An 8,665-nucleotide genomic window follows, 5' to 3' on the forward strand; every position below is an offset into this window, starting at 1 on the left:
GGCTCCCAGCCCCTCTCGGGAGCCCGACCGCATGAGCTCTCAGGAACACTGGCAGCTCAGGGACCAAGACCTGGTTTCTCCGCCACACTCTCTCTGGCTCAGCGCCAGGGGTGGCTGTCCTGGGTCCGGGTACTTAAGCCCCTGTCCCTAACCACCGTGTTTCCCACAATTTCCCCCCATGATCCTTTGCTCTTTTTGAGTGCTTTCAACCAGACTCCAAGTTGATTCTGGTCCCCAGATGCAGAGCACTCTCATATTGGGGTATTACTTTCCAATGGGTCACCTCTTGTGGCTCCCTCCCCCTTTTATCTTTCAATATCAGTTCCACGTTCCCACTCTGCTTTACCTGCCCACTGGCGCCTTCTGCCCCCGTAGAGATCCAGACGTGTATAATTCTGATCTCAGGCTGATTTCATGGGTGATCAGAGTTCTTTGGTAGGTAATCAGCTCACTTTGGGGTACAGGTTGAAACGGCGCCTCCTCCTACTTCCCCATCATCTTGTCTCCCTCCCTCACAGCAGGTCTCTTGACAGCCACTGGAGAGGGAGGATCCCAGCTGTTATGTGCTGGGATACTGGAGGTTAGTGCTGCAGAACAGGTTGCTGGGGTAAGATGAGCTGCAGAAAGATCCTCGGTATCACAGGTATCCCCCAAGGGACTAGGAGGAGAAGTTTCCAGAGCAGCAGTTGTAAGACATAGTGACAGGTGATGCATTGTACAATGAGAGTTTCTGAGTTTGAATGCTACTTCTCAGACTGTGGCATTTATATACCCTTATCATTGCATGTGCCACCCACAAGACACAAAAAAACCGGTTACCTTCTGCTTTTAACTGAATTGAAAAGATCATCATAATCAAATACATGTAGTGTTTATGGTTTTACAACTGGAAAGTGCAGTAGTGTTTGTGCCTTGTAATTCAGGTGGTAGTGTTGAATCTTCAAAGCTATTAGTCATCTCCCTCTAACAAATGTCACCCAGCAGATCACTCAAAGTATTGCTTCAGAGGCAGACAGTGTCTGGGATGAGGAAAGCTGGCTTAATTAAAAATAATTGATACCCCTTTCACAATCTCTCTCAAAATTGTTGCCATCTGGATAGCAAAGTTGCTAACTAACTGATCTATTCATAGTCATTTCTTTTAAACAAAAACACACATCGATTGTTGCCAAGCAAGTTTATTTAATGAATAGTGTCTTCAGAAAGCAGCAGTGGTAACATACAAGATGTAGGAGGATATTTTTTTGTCATCTCTCAATTTGAACAGCTTCAGTGAAATATTAACTGAGGGTCCCTCATTCCCCACATTCCTGCTTAAATCGTATGCAGACTGGTAAGAGTTGATCTCAGTTTTTCTTTCTTTTGTGTAAGCAATTACTTTGGTATAAGTTAAATATTGAAGTTGTTTTATATTATTCTGGAATGTTGGAGGAGATTCATCTAAGATGTTGAAAAAGCATTAAAAATCACAAAATGTGGCAAAAATTCCCCATGTATTTCTATCTCTAATCAGAGGCAGTGCTTATCACTAAAAACATTCCCCAGAACCTGGAAAATGTTCTTGTTCTAAAGAAAGATTATAATGTAATTGCCTTGAAGTATTGGACCAAAGCAGCCATCTTAAAGAGATTCTTCCTTGCCTCGGAAAGCAGCATACATCACTTTGACTTAAACTGTTTTCAGTTTTTTTCTGACAAGCATTACAAAATTTCTAAAATAATGGTCATATTTTTTTTTCTTGTCCTATGACTTGTATTCCACTTCCACAAGCAGGGTAGTGAAGATTGATACCTTGACTGAGAAGGTTCATCTTGCCATGCCTTCTGGGCTGTTTGATTCATTCCTTTCACACTAAAGCATACCCTTCCACTTCCGAACGAAAGTGTTGAAGTGCAAAAACCTCCATTTTGTTGAGAAAAGAATGTTCAAGAATTACCTAATATCTGACTCATAGAATATTCTTCCACAGAAATAGCTGATATAAGTGATCAATGAAAATGCTTGAAAACCATTTTGTCTACTCAATATGTTCATACCCATACAGTTTACGATTTGGGGGCTTAGCAGTTATCCCCAGTCCTCTACCAGACTGGAATCACATTCATAATATCCTGACAAGGTATTCCCAGTGCCCTCAAGATGGAAATCTCATTACCTACAAAAGTGACTTGTTTTAGATTTTTAACTGAATCTTCCTTTAAAACTTCCACCTAGCAATCTCAGTTCTTCTAGAGTAAGTCTCAGCTCATTTCCATTAGAAAACATATCGGTTTTTGAAGATGGGTGTCTTATGAGGTTTGCCCATTCTGATAGGTTATTTTAAGCCATTTCCTGCACCCATGCACTACTCTACTTGTGGTCATCAATGCTGAACTTGATAGGAGGGTTTAGAAAAATACTTAGAATACTAGTCTTCTAAGCAGAATATATATGTCACTTGATACATGTGTCACATCAGAGGTCCCAAAGGCATTCATTCTTTATTTCACATTATCATCTGTTCTGATCCCCCCACCCCATTTCAACATATAAAGATCATTTGTGACTATGAATTCTTCCAACACTTGATCTTTCTTTGAAGTCTACATGGGGTAGACACCTTTTTAATTACTTGATTTTATTTACCTTCTGTAGTAAAATTCCTACCTTATGAATGGAATCTAAGAGAACAAAGGCCCATTTTTTATGTGTAGTCCCTATTCTTCTGTTTTCAAAACATCAACCCTACCAAAAATTTACTTAAACTTTATGGGGATGAAGAGTTTTTGATAATTTATCGATGACTTCTATCAAAAAGCAAGTCAAATTCAGGGCAAGGATTCTTCAACTTCAGTATTTTTACAATGTAATATTCAATGTACTCCTGCAAATATTGGACCCTTTATGCTTTTTCCCCCCCAGGTTTTATTTATTTGAGAGAGAGCAAGAGCATGAGCATGTGAGGAAGAGGGGCAGGGAAAGAGGAAGAAGCAGACTCATGACTGAGCAGGGAGCTCCACACAGGACTCTATTCCAGGACCTGAGATCACAACCTGAGCAGAAGTCAGATACTTAACTGACTGAGCCACGCAGGTGCCCCTGGGCACTTTATTTTATTTTTATTTTATTTTATTGTTTTATTTTACTTTACTTTATTTCAGAGAAGGAATGTGTGAGTGAGAGAGCAGAAGCAAGGGGAACAGCAGAGGGAGAGGGAGAAGCAGACTCCCTGCAGAGCAGAGAGCCCAAAACAGGGCTGGATTGCAGGACTCTGAGATCATGACCTGAACTGAAGGCAGACAATGGACTGAACCACCCAGGTGCCTCTGGACCCTTCATTCTTATATCAAAAACCTGTACACACAAAAACAGCTTGGGTACTTGTACTATAAGAAAACCAAAATCATATGAAATATGTAGGACACACATTTAGCTTTCTTACCAATTAAGAGTTCTTAGTGGGTTATTTCTTCTATAAGGTCCACAAGATTTGGAAAATGAAACATATATTAAGGATTGTAGGGGTTTTTGTTTGTTTGTTTGTTTTTGTTTTTGTTTTTTCTGTTCTCAACTGGGTTCCTAAACTTGGGACAAAATTAATATGCCCTCCAGACCACAAAGTATTTTTTTTGAACTTTAAACAGAACAAAATTCTCACTGTGTTACCCGTTCGATACAATATCTTGAGGGGATAGGATGAATAAAACACCAATCTTACAGGGACAATTACCATACAATTATATTCATCTACCCAAGCTAGTTGAATGAGAGATGACATCTTTGCTCATAAACAATTGCTTTGAAAACCTAATGAAAGGGCGCCTGGGTGGCTCAGTGGTTTAAGCCACTGCCTTCGGCTCGGTCATGATCTCAGGGTCCTGGGATCGAGTCCCACATTGGGCTCTCTGCTCAGCAGGGAGCCTGCTTCCCTCTCTCTCTCTGCCTGCCTCTCTGCCTACTTGTGATCTGTCTCTGTCAAATAAATAAATAAAATATTTTTTAAAAAAAGAAAAAAAGAAAACCTAATGAAATTCTTCCATTTAAAAGTCTGCCTTCATTAAAAAAAAAAAAAAGGTCTTTGAAGGTTAATGTATTTCATTTTGACTGGAGACTAATTAAGCATTCTTATTAAAATGGGCACATGCTACTAACCCATTGCTGGTTTATATAAGCGTCCAGTAGAAGGTAACAGTCACACTCAGCAAACCTCTCTGCAACTCAGCTGAACTCAGAACTTGACATGCATTACAACTGCAGCCATGGAAACTTCTCCCACTCTCTTGGAGGTTACCTGGGGTACCCATGTTCCATCTATGATTCTTTCTACCCCAGCAATGTAGTCCACTCTCCTAGCACCTGCCAGCTGGGCTCCTCTGTCTTCAGTGGCTATCAAGAGATCTGCTGTGAGCCTACTGGCTTGAGGATGTCCTGTGCTGGAGCCAGATCCTACCAGAAATCCTGCTTCTGCCCAAAGAATTCCATCTTCTTCAGTCCCTGTCAAACAAATTACAGGGGTCTCTGGGATGTGGAAATATTGGCCTTGGGTCTCTTCATTGTGGAAGCACTGGTTTCCAATCTCTGGGCTGTGGGTCCAGCTTCAGTCATCCAACTTACTTTACTTCCAGGAGTTGCCAGTCAACATGCTACCAACCAGCCTTTAGCTCTTGCTTTTTTGGATCAACTTGCTAAATATTCCCCGTTATTTCACCACTGTTTCTGTGCCTTATGAAACCTTAACATGTAGCCTGTCCAATATCTGCGATTACTGACCATCTGCATCACCAGGACTTGCCATCACTATCTCTCCCAGAGTATGTGATTCACTGTGGACAAAGTAACCTTGGCCTGTGACCTTTTCTAAATCAGATATTTGAGATAAATACTGGATTTTCATTTTTATGTCAATGCTCAGAGTCTCTTTCATTCCTCTCCAAGATTTTTCTCTTATTTTTCTCCTAGGATTCTTTCACTTAAGTATATTTCAAATAGCACTGGCATTTAAAGTAAATTTTTCTGTACCATAAATTATGGCACTCCATTTTTCTTTTTCATATGGTACATTTCTTTTTATTTTTTTTAAAAGATTTTATTTATTCATTTGACAGACAGAGATCACAAGTAGGCAGAGGGGCAGGCAGAGAGAGAGAGGAGGAAGCAGGCTCTCCACAGAGCAGAGATCCTGATGTGGGGCTCAATCGCAGGACCCCAGGATCACGACCTGAGCCGAAGGCACAGGCTTTAACACACTGAGCCACCCAGGCACCCCAATATGTTACCTTTCTTGAATGTAGCCAGTGCCTTCAACTGTCATCATTAGGTAAGCACCTTTTGCTTTGTTTTGTTTGTTTCATAGATTTTATTACTATGCTACTGAATAGAAAACAAGGAATTTAAAGGATAATTTAAATATGTGACATATCTTACAGGTTAAGGATTTATGTACCCCGATAGATGAATTTGTTTATTTAATTGCTTTAGAAAATTTTGTTTTTAGTTAGGCATTCACTGCAAAAATATTTATTGAGTTTTGATTATAGACCTGGCATTGACCTGAATAAAGGCATAAATTCCCTGCCTTCATGAAGTTCACACACATATAATTCTAATTTACTGTCATGTAGCAAGTGCAATAATGGGGACAAAAAATTAAGTTTCAACAGGAATACAAAGAACAAGGACTTCAAAAAAAAAGTGTGGGGGGAAAAGTGTGAGGAAATCACATAAAACTCATCATTGACAACCCAGAGTTACCATTTCATATTAAAAAAAAATCTTGTTGATCTAATGTGTTAGTTGTAGTCCTTTGAGAAATATCTGCCAAACAGGGTTTGGCCTAAAAGAAATTTATTGGAGAAAATGCCTGTCAGGGAAAATGGAGAGGTAGCTGGAGAATTCTGGGAGAGTCATCAGACCACAATGGAGATTTGAATTCAGTGAAGGAAAGAGAAGCAAAGAAGGAATGTTGGGTTGGAATAACCTTCTTCAGAGCAGATCCAAGAAAGCTTTGATAAGTTATCCATTAAAGTAGTTCTGTGTCTCACAGACAGAGATGGGCCTGCCTTAGTATCCCTGCCAAGGTCAGTAACTGGCCAAGGAGAGGGCACGGTATGACATTGGCATGCATGCGGTGGTAGATTCAGAGACTGGAGATTAGAGATGTCAGCCAATTATCTTTCCTGCAGAGGGAGGTGTGAGAACTACATTTTCATAGCTTCCATGATGTTTATTCTGATTTATAATAAGGCAAAATAGTGATAAATGGTGAAATGATAAATAAAAAGATGGAATTTTTCATGAATTAAATTCAGTATCTTTTTTTTTACTTAATTTGATCAAAAAGTTAATTCCTGAAACAGACCCTATCTAGGACTCAGTGAGTGAAACTCTAACTCTACAGCTGAATATGAGAAGGAATTGAGAATTACTGGATGACCATCTTTGATTTTAAATATAACTAATGTATTAAACATGCTAGACCCAATAGGGTATAGTTAAGAAATTGCTTCATCTTTCTCATGATATTGAATTTCACACTTAACCTGAGGGCTCTAACTAGCCTGGATCTCTGAACAATTCCATGGGCAGATCTATGATCACATTAAGATATTAAGAAATGTCTTTATCTCACATTAGTAGTTAATTTCAATCCACTATAAATTAAAAATCAGCATTATAGCTACATTGAGCCTCCTCCCTTTTTCTTTAATTTAGGCCTGTCATGTGATTTGACAGGCCACTGGTGACATGATCATTTGGTTTAAACTCCTTGCTCTCCCTTGTCTTCCATCAGTATGCTGCTCCCAATTTCTCCTGTTTAAGCCAGAGAGAAAAGACAGGAGGAAAGAAAATGAGAACTCTGGTCATCGTTCCAGCATGCTTTAGACTGCTTGTGTCAATGTGACTTGTTTCAGGAAACTTTTCCTGGAAAAGGTGAGATTAAACCAATGAATCATTTCACTGCATTCTTCAGGAAACTTTTATGGACTAGCTTACTGGACAAAGTGGTCTGTAGACCTGAAAAAACACAGCCCAAAGTAAGCAACCACTTGCTTATTGAGAGATCTGTGCCAGTATGTTCTCTTTGCAATGCTCACCAGTCCTAAAATATCACATAATAAGTTTGCCCAGTCCCAATCAATTTCCTGCCCTGACACCATTTGAACCTAGAATCTCACTTCTTTTTTTTTTTTAAAGATTTTATTTATTTATTTGACAGAGAGATCACAAGTAGGCAGAGAGGCAGGCAGAGAGAGAGGAGGAAGCAGGCTCCCTGCTGAGCAGAGAGCCCGATGCGGGGCTCCATCCCAGGACTCCGAGATCATGACCTGAGCCGAAGGCAGCGGCTTAACCCACTGAGCCACCCAGGCGCCCCTAGAATCTCACTTCTAACACCTCTTTTGGGAGTCAACAGCTCAAACTCCCAGCATCCTCCCCCTCATGCAGGAAGTTTGGCTATATTTCATTTTTCTTAAGTAGCATACTGGTTGATATTCAAAGGTATTCAAAGGGACATAAAAGTGTTCACTTAGCTAGTGATATTTGTGAATCTGTCTTTGCTGTTGAAGATCGTCAGTTTTCACGGGTGCCTGAATAATGGCTCTTTCCCTAGTGGAGACTGTGGTGTGTTTTCCAGAAAGCATCTTGTTACCACCCTACACCACTGCCTGGAACCTTTTGCACTGAACCACTCATCTGACAGTGAACACACTCTTCCACAGCTTCTCATTAGTTTCTCACCATCTGTCCCTCCTGCCACCAGAGCTACGCCCCATCCTGCTTTCTTCTGTTAGCATCTGTTTGCTCTAGAGACAGACTTCTTGGCAGAGAGGAAACACACACACTATCTGCCTATCCATGGAAGCAGAGTTTGCTCCTAGAGCAGCTTCTTTTCACTCAGCCAACCATGATGACTCACTGCAGCATTTTGGGAGAGATACAGGAAATACTAGTCACTGTAACTCACAGCCTCCAAGAAACATAGACAATTTTCTGCCTTGTCCCCTCAGTGGCACTAAGGCACAAAATCCCACAGGTATCCCATTCTTTTTATTTATCTATTTATTTTAAGATTTTATTTATTTATTTGACAGAAAGAGATCACAAGTAGACAGAGAGAGAGGAGGAAGCAGGTTCCCTGCTGAGCAGAGAGCCTGATGCAGGGCTTGATCCCAAGACCCTGGGATCATGACCTGAGCCAAAGGCAGAGGCTTTAACCCACTGAGCCACCCAGGCGCCCCTCCCATTCTTTTTATTAACTTGGCACATTTAGCAAATGCCTCGTACTTTTCAACTGTCTTCTCTGGGTCAACATTCTTTGTTTTGTTTCATATTTTTTTCATATATTTTGTTTCATATATTTTATTAACATTTTTGCTGGACAGAAAGGAGAGAGGTTAAATAAGAGTTGAAATCTATGACATAGCTCATGTTTTGAGAGATGTATATTCTCTCCTAGGTGCCTTTATTCATCTAATTGCTTCAGTTTTTTGTTGTTGTTGTTCATTTGTTTTTTGTTTTTTGTTTTTTTCAGTTAGGCATTCATTAGACAAACATTTGTTGAGCTCCTATTATATAAAATATTCCTATTGTATTGGATAAGATTACTGTCTCCACTTCTGGGAAGCCACCACGCTGTCCATAGATGGTACTTATGACCTTCTCTCCCTTCACAAGAAATGAGAAGTAC

General features: G+C 40.2%; 2 pseudogenes; one reads left to right on the forward strand and one right to left on the reverse strand.

The window, feature by feature from the left end:
- Positions 1-512: 512 nt before the first annotated feature.
- LOC116862939 lies at positions 513-697 on the reverse strand (annotated as a pseudogene).
- Positions 698-4,219: 3,522 nt separating this feature from the next.
- On the forward strand, positions 4,220-4,668 carry LOC116862940 (annotated as a pseudogene).
- The last annotated feature ends 3,997 nt before the right edge of the window (positions 4,669-8,665 follow it).

The sequence above is a fragment of the Lontra canadensis genome, unplaced genomic scaffold (genome assembly GCF_010015895.1).
Source record: "Lontra canadensis isolate GAN:19392208 unplaced genomic scaffold, GSC_riverotter_1.0 scaffold402, whole genome shotgun sequence".
Lineage (NCBI taxonomy): Eukaryota > Metazoa > Chordata > Mammalia > Carnivora > Mustelidae > Lontra > Lontra canadensis.